We start from the raw sequence: 8,682 nt of genomic DNA on the forward strand, positions 1-8,682 counted from the left end.
TAATTGGTTTGGAGGTTCCATTTGGGTTCTAACTCATCCAGCGACGATGCAGCCTTCCACTCTGGGGAACAAAAGGTAGGATCCACCTTATTGTGGACCCGGCAAGTGCCCAGTGACAGTGAGAGTGTAGGGCTCTTCGCAACTAGTTGTGAAATGCAGCGTTGTGGGGCACCAGGGGCAAAATGTCCTCTCACTCCCTCCACCAGAATTGCAGCCACATGATTCCCGGTGAATGCCAGGTTGACCTCGTCACTGAGCACAGGTGGAGGAGAAAGGACTGAGAGGGCAGAGCCTAGCTGGGCTCCCCATAGCAGGCCTGTCTGGTTTGTGACCCAGCATGGAGCCTGGGAATACAAAGGACCCATGTGCCTGAGCATAGATGGGCCCAGAGAGCAGAGAGGGGCTGAGCCTGCTCCCTCACCCACTGGTATGTGGGATGTGATCCCAGGAATTTCTGCCTCTCTCGGTGCATGCACCAGGCCTTGGGAAGAGAGGGCAAGAATGGGGACCAAAATATGTATTCCAGTACTTCTTCCTGATGTTGGAGTGGGGATCCCATTTCCTCTAAGAAAACACGTGTGTGCATGAGGTAAGGGAGGCAGCTGAGCATGTTTCTGGCCATGAAGCACACAAACAACCCTCAGACATGACCCCCGAAGCCCATTTCCAAGTATGCAGGGAGCATTAGAGTTCAAATTCTAGGTAGACATCCTCCTACTCCATCCAGACTCAGGCCTACACAGGGAAGTCGTCCTTTTAGGAGCTCCCGGAGCTCTGATCTTGAATTTCTTCCCTCTGGTCATCCGCCCTGCAGCCGCCTTCCCAGGTCTCTCGGTGCAGGAATACCATATGTGCTTCGGAAAAATGCCGTGCCTCTCTAAGGGTTTCCTTGAGAATCTTGCAACCTAGGGCTCTGGCTGCATGTACAATGATGTCTTCTGCTCATGCATCACAGCTGCTGGACAAAGGTGGGCTGAGCACTCCTGGATGTGGGCTAGGGAAAGCTGTGGGGGGTGGGGGGGCGGCGCTCGTCACCTTACTGGGTCTCTATGATGTTGCACCTGGCAAGATAAGCACAGATTTGCCTCAGAGGCCACACATCCTGATCTTATAACCCTACCTGGGGAAAGGGGCCTGTTTCCATCTTGCCTTCTTTTGGCCTTGCCTCTTAGGAACAGTGGACACCTCACGGCATGGCCTCACGAGGCCATCACTGCTTGTCATTGGTGTCACGTCTGGGGCACTGCCTCAGATTAAATTGCTTTGTTCTAGGTCTTCTTCTGATAGAAATAGGCAGGAAAGAGGGTCTCTAGTTTGCCCCAATAGAGACGTGTAGGTAAATGAGCCGATGCAGGGGAGGGAATGGCGAGGACCCCACAGGAATTCTCCATAAGGTTTTGGAGGGTTTTGAGGACTGAAAAGCTCAAACCTAACAGGCTCTGTCCTGCGGATGCACCCTGGGGACAACGCTGCAGGAGGGAGGAGCAGGACCAGGAAACTTCTAGAGTAGAGGCCTGGAGGTAAGGAAGCAGATGCAGCCCGTGTTGTGTTCAGGAAAAGTGAGGGTCACCTTTAGGTGGTTTGGAAGTAAGTAGGGCGGTGGGAAGCTGGAAAAGGCGGAGGGGCTGAGAGCCGGGTTGTGGGGTTCATACCTCATAGCAGAGCGTCCGCGGCGACTGGGCATCTGGGGAGAGCGGTCTGATCACAGCGGCACTGCAGGAAGACAGACCCATCGCGTGTGCAGCAGGGGCTGGAGGAGAGACAGGCCGGGACAGAGAGGCCAGCTAGAGGGAGGATGATGGTGGTGGTAAAGATGAGGATCACAAAGATGGCAAAGGAGATGAAGAGGATGAGGATGGCAGCTAAGATCTATTGGTTATTAACAGCATTCACTGTCCTAAGTTTTCCGTATGTGTTATCTCGTGTCATCCCCACACCCTGCTATGAGGTGAGACTCCTGATTTCACCACTTTGCAGATAACGAAATCAAGGAACAGAGAAATGAAAAAACTTGTCCAGGGTCGCTTAGCTAATAAGTGGCAGAGCTGCGGTACAATCCAGGTGCCCTAAACCATTCATCCAGGCACAAGGCAACGAAGGACTGAGCAAAGGTGGACGGTGGTAATGGAAAGGTGGAGGTGGGGTGGGATGCACAGGATTGGAAGCGACTTGATCAGGTGTGACGGCAGGAGAGAGGCAGGTGGATGGGGAGAAGGAAAAGTTAAAAGGGTCACCCCACCTATTGTCATAGGCCACTGGGCACATGGTGGTAACATGAATTAAAACAGGAATGCCCAGAGGAGGGGCTGGTTTTGGAACAAGATGGCACATTGATGTCAGTTGCCAGCATCTCTGCTCTGCACCACTGCAATCTCACCTGCCCGCTTTCCCCTTGTCCGGTGCAACCCATCCTTTACCTGGCGATCTCTGTATGATGTCAAGCAGATCACCTTATTCTCTGCTCAAATCCTTCAGTGTCTTCGCAGCTCTCAAATTTGAAACCCAAGCTCCTTCCTCTACCAGCAAACCCTCCATGAGCTTCCCCTGTCCCCACGTCTTTCTGACACCATCTTGTTGCCCTTTGCCCTGGCCTGCCTCGCTGCCCTGGCTTTCTGTCTACTTCGCACCGACCGAGTTTCGCCCCACTGCGTGCCAGCCGTTCTCTCTGCATGGCTGCCGTTCTGGGCTCACGGGGCCCTTCTGAAATGTCCACCCATAGAGAGGTCTGCCTGGGCTATGCTCTTTGAATTGGCATCTCCGGTCATCATTTATCACATTTCCCAATTTTATCAGTGACCACTCATGTCATCATGTTTATTTGCGCATATCTGTATCAATCTCTTATTGCTGCTGCAACAAATTACCATAAACTTGGTGACTTAAAACAATGAAGGTGCCAGCAGGACTGAGCTCCCTCCAGGGGATCTAAGGGAGAATCCGTTCCTCCCTCGTCCACCTTCTGGTGGCTGCCAGCATTCTTTTTGTTTGTTTGTTTGTTTGTTTGAGATAGAGTCTCACTCTCTTGCCTGGGCTAGAGTGCTATGGTGTCAGCCTAGCTCACAGCAACCTCAAACTCCTGGGCTCAAGCGATCCTCCTGCCTCAGCCTCCTGAGTAGCTGGGACTATAGGCATGCGTCACCATGCCCGGCTATTTTTTTCTATATTTATATTTTTAGTTGTCCAGATAATTTCTTTCTATTTTTAGTAGAGACAGGGTTTCGCTCTCGCTCAGGCTGGTCTCGAACTCCTGACCTTGAGCGATCCACATGCCTTGGCCTCCCAGAGTGCTACGATTACAGGCCTGAGCCACCATGCCGGCCTGCCAGCATTCTTTGGCTTGTGGCCGCACCACTCCAATCTTTGCAGACAACACCTTCAGATCTGTCTCTGCTCCATCTTCACATTGCATTCTCTTCTGTGTGTCTGTGTCAAAATCTCTCTGCTTGCCCCTTAGAAAGTTACATGTGATTGCATTTAGGATCCACCCTGACAATCCAGGATAAGCTACCCATGTCAAGACCTTTAACCTTATCAAATCTGCAAAGACCCTCTTTCCATGTAAGGTGACATTTACAGGTCCCAGGGATTAGGACCTGATACCTTATGTGGGACATCATGCAGCCTCCTGCGATTTCTGCCTCTCTCCAGTTACCCCACGGAGGAAATCTGCTGCCCACCAGGTGCCTAGAACCGCACCAGGCACATGGTGGATGCTCAACTGTGCTTCATTAAACTAGTAAATAAATTAATGTAGCCAAGTGTATTTTATTCTTTAGAGAAAACATATAGGGAAAATGTTTTTTTCCCTATATGTTCATAATTTAATAACAATACACCACACTGTTCTAAATTCTATAACAATAAAATAGCTTCGATTTGACAGTCATCTTATATAACTAAAAATGTGATTTAATGAAATGGCATTTTATGAGCTTTAGGGAAAGCAAACGTTTGAATTATCTTGTTTAAATTAAACGGCTCTTTTGTGTTCAGTAGTAAGCATCACTAAGTGTGTCTATCTTGCTAATACAGTGGCATCATTATATTCTAAATTATACAATTTAATTACATGTAACTTGAAATTCAAGCTGAAATATTATTGAAGTTCAAGTATGACCTTTACATCCACTTCATGTTTTTTTCAAATGACGTGACACTTCGAAAAATGTAACAAAATCTTCTGTTTTCAGTTGACTAAATAAAACTTTAAGAAATCGACAAACCCAGTTCTAACCCTTGCTTTGCCTATTGGCTGCATGACCCTGGGCAAGATAGTGGAGCACTCTAGGATTTCAGGGCCCCACTCGACAAAGTGGAGTTCTTGAGAAGAGTGAAATAAGATGAGCACCTAAAAGGTGCCTCCCAGTTGTTATCCAGTATTAGCCCCCGCCTCCTCCTTGCTTTCCCACAAACATGCCAGGAAAAACAAAAACAAAAACAAAAAAACCTCTATGTTATTTTATTTTATTTATTTATTTATTTATTTTGAGACAGAGTCTCACTCTGTTGCCCAGGCTAGAGTGCCGTGGCGTCAGCCTAGCTCACAGCAACCTCACACTCCTGGGCTCAAGCTATCCTCCTGCCTCAGCCTCCCGAGTAGCTGGGACTACAGGCATGCGCCACCATGCCCGGCTAATTTTTTCTATATATTTTTAGTTGTCCAATTAATTTCTTTCTAATTTTAGTAGAGATGGGGTCTCGCTCTTGCTCAGGCTGGTTTCGAACTCCTGAGCTCAAACGATCCGCCCGCCTCGGCCTCCCAGAGTGCTAGGATTACAGGCATGAGCCACCGTGCCTGGCCAAAACCTCTATTTTAGACCTGACAAATAATTCCTGCAACCCATACATACCATACATAAATATATTGGCCTAAAATACATAGGCGGCATAGTGCGGAGCGCTAACCCTGCCAGCGTGAGCTGTGCTTGCTCTCCTTGCTGTCACATTGTGCACCCAGAAACCGCCCAGGTGCATTCTGGCGCTGGAGCCTCTGCCAGAGCGATGCGGGTGGAGGAATAAGGAGTTGAGTTGAGCCCTTAAGAAAGGACACTCTCCTTTGGGTATCTGGTGGTTAAACAGGAGCTTCTCACTACAACTCAGGCTGTGTGTGGTTGGCAGAGGGAAGAGGGGGTTGGTACCACCAGAACTGTCCAAAAGACAGAGAGACAGAGAAGGGGACTGAAGCATGGTGACAACCAGGTTCTCTTCAAGGAGAAACAGGCTACATATGGGGTGAGTCTTTTGGAACATGAAAAAAGGGTCAGTGTCCCAATCTAAGGCTGAGCTGGCAGTGGTGCCAGAAGTCACAGAGCGCATGTCACTGCAGAGTGTTTCCTCAGGTCGTCAGCCCCCAGTGTCTGGGGGGGACTGGTCCAGGACCCCTCTCACATACCAAAATCGGCAGATGCTCAGGTCCCTGGTATAAAATGGCATAGTGTTTGCGTGGAACTCACGCACGTCCTCCCGTGTGCTTTCAACCATCTCCAGATTACTTATAATACCAAATATTAATATAATGTAAATGCTATGTAAATAGTTGTTAAATGGCATTGTTTAAATTTTGTGCCTTTTTATTGTATTGTTATTTTTATTTTTAAATGTAATTTAATTTTTTTGAAACAGGGTATCGCTCTGTTGCCCAGGCTGGAGTGCAGTGGAACAAATATAATTCACTGCAGCCTTGAATTCCAGGGCTCAAAAGATCCTCCTGCCTCAGCCTCCTGAGTAGCTGGGACTACAGGCACATGCTACCATGCCTGGCTAATTTTTAAATTTTTTGTGGAGACAAAGTCTAGCTATGTTGCCCAGGGTGGTCTTGAACTCCTTGAACTCCTGATCCTCCCACCTCAGCCTCCAAAAGGGCTGGGATTAAAGCATGAGTCACCACGCTTAGCCTATTGTGATTTTTAACATTTTTTTTTTTTTTTTGTGCATCCTACCAGAAATGAATGACAGTTCCTGTCTTTCCTCCAGCAATGGTTTGTCTTTTTTTTTTTTTTTTTTTTAGTATTTTTTGATCCATGGTTGGTTGAATCCACAGATGTGGAACCTATGGCTGACTGTAGTTTTTTTCTTTCCCCCCCTGTATTTTTTTTATTATGGCTCATTATTTATTTCATAGAATCAGAGATTTGTAAGACTCCTTAGCGATAACTGGCTCGGCCTCCTTCTCCATGCAGAAATCTCCTTTACGACATTCTCGGCAGATGGCCATCCTTTGTGGTGTTGCCTCTGTTATAATTTATTTTCTTGAGTAATCGGTTTTTATAGAACATCATTAAGTTAAAGGGTTTATTTTTTAATTCCCTGCGGAAATGGCTCTCTTTACTGTCTGTGCGTGCCTCTCATATCAGATTAGACCCTGGACTTTCTGCCCCTGGCGGCCCAAACTATTGGTAGGGGCGGAAAAGGGAAAGGGACTTAACTTCTCAATCAAGACTCTTGGGCACGATCTGGTGCCTGGGAATGCAGAGGGAAGGGTAGGAATGATTAAAAAGATATCTACTAGGTTGAGGAAGGTCTTTCTAATCTTCAGTATTGTTTTTGTAAAATAATACTCATTGAGATTTTTCTGCTTATACAAGTAACCGAGATGCAGAAAAAAATTTTAGAAACACCCAAATGCATGCAAAAATCCTAAACAGTTGGGGGTCCTGGGATCATACTTCCTCTTCAGTTTGTGTTCCGCTCTTTTCACTCTATAGTGTGAGCATTTTCCACGTCACTCTACGTTCTTCCGCAATATAATACCTAGTTACGCATCACATCCCATTGTGTAGCTGTGGAATTATTTACTGAAGCAGCCTTGCTAGTTTTCTCTCACCTCTTGCCTCCTCACGCTGGTCAGGGAAGCCGCCTCTGGCACGAGCACTTCTTAATCTGCCTTGACTTTCATCCAGATACATAAACGCCTGTCCCAATGCATTTGGATGGGATGATGCAATTACAGTGTGTTCCCTGGGAGTAATCACAGTGTTGCCGCGGAGTCCGTCTTTGGGCTTTGTGTGGATGATGTGTTAATTACACTCTGTCAAGCCACAAACTTCTATTCCCCAAGCTTCCCTCGGTAAGTACAATCATTTGTGTTTCATACTGCAAGTGAGAATAAGTACAATTGGTCCCTTTAAATTAGCCTTGGCTGCCAACTGTGGCTCCATTGACTTGCTACGGTCAGCCTTGGCCTGTGTTGGACCAGAAGGGGCTGCGGCAGAACTGCCAGCTTCACATCCGATGACAAACAACCCAGGCCGAAGGGCTCTCTGTTGGCTCTGCTCCAAATGGGGCACTGTGCTGCCCTGTCGTTGCTGAGAAGTGGCAGCTGGGCCTGGAAGTGGAAGGTAAACACTTGCAATGGGACTCCAGCGCCACCTCCATGACCTGATCATTTGAAGACAGACAGACTCAGGGATTCACAGAGTTTGAAGAATTCAGACTCACAGAATTTGAATCTGTCTAGAGCCAACTGGCTTATTGATGTGGGTTATTCTGCTCTGCAAGGGGACACACACACACACACACACATACACACCTCTCAACCCTTTAGAAGAATTCCCGGGTCAATAAGACTCCACCTGCTGATCTGAACTCTGATTTCTCAACTTTCTCCCCCATTTGGTCCTTACTGGACTGCTGACCAGAAGGCCAACCTTGGTCCTTGGTCCTTGACCTTCTTGATTCTAATAACCTCCACCTCCTCCTCACTTAGATCCACACCCTGGACATTGTCATTACCTTGTCTTGCCTTGTCCCGCCTCCTTTTCTAGATACAACTGCTGGTTTCACTAGGGGGTCCTTGGGTATCGGATGAGGAGCTTTGACATAAAAGAACATCCTTCTGCTCTTGTCTGTGATGCGCTTTGCCGCTTGGGCTCACACAGTGCTACTTGTGCTCTGGGCATCACGATGGCAGTGATGAGGCTTTGCCATGTGGCTTTGGAGGCAGTGGACGTGGACATGCGGGAGCCAGAGCAGGAAGGGAAGACAAAGGAAGAGGCGTGTGTGGTGGTGTGTGTGGCTATTGATTTTGCCTTCCCACTCTCTCTCCTAGTGACAGGCTCTGTCTCCAGCTGCAGAGTGGGGCCCCTGACCCAGGCCTCGCTAATCACAGTGCACTTTCCCCGGACACGGCCACCAGCCCAGGGATGGGCATGAGACCCACACGGAGTTATTCAGAGTCTGTCCCTGGGATCGATTCAGAGATGTCGGGGGAGAAGGGCATTTTCCACTGGGTTTGCTGAGCAAGGGCTGCTGGCAGCCATGTCGTGTGCCATGTGGACAGAAGAGAAAATGAAGCCGGAACATCACAAAGAGCAAAGACGAGCAGAAATGAGAGACAGGAGGAGAGAGAAGAGGCCTGGTCGAGGCGCTGAGCACTAGCACGGTCCTGAGGCCGTGTGCCCTCCACTGCTACTTCAATTACAGGACAAGCTTCAGCATCTTTCTTGCCAACGGAAGCCAGCTCTTCTCCTGCCTTTCATAGCTAGCGTGTGATGGGCTCCGACACACACGGCCAAAAGGGCCCTGACTAATGCGCTTTCTCCCGCCAGCAGGTGCCAGTTTGATTTGTGAATGTAGATGAGACGTCCCTCTAGGGACTTCAGGAAATAGCACAAGGACACTTTGAGGAAGACGCGTTTCCTGCAGGCAAGCGGGATGAGGTCTCCTGCCACAACAATTTGGAGT

Source organism: Propithecus coquereli, unplaced genomic scaffold (genome assembly GCF_000956105.1).
Source record: "Propithecus coquereli isolate 6110/MARCELLA unplaced genomic scaffold, Pcoq_1.0 Scaffold11, whole genome shotgun sequence".
Classification (NCBI taxonomy): Eukaryota; Metazoa; Chordata; class Mammalia; order Primates; family Indriidae; genus Propithecus; species Propithecus coquereli.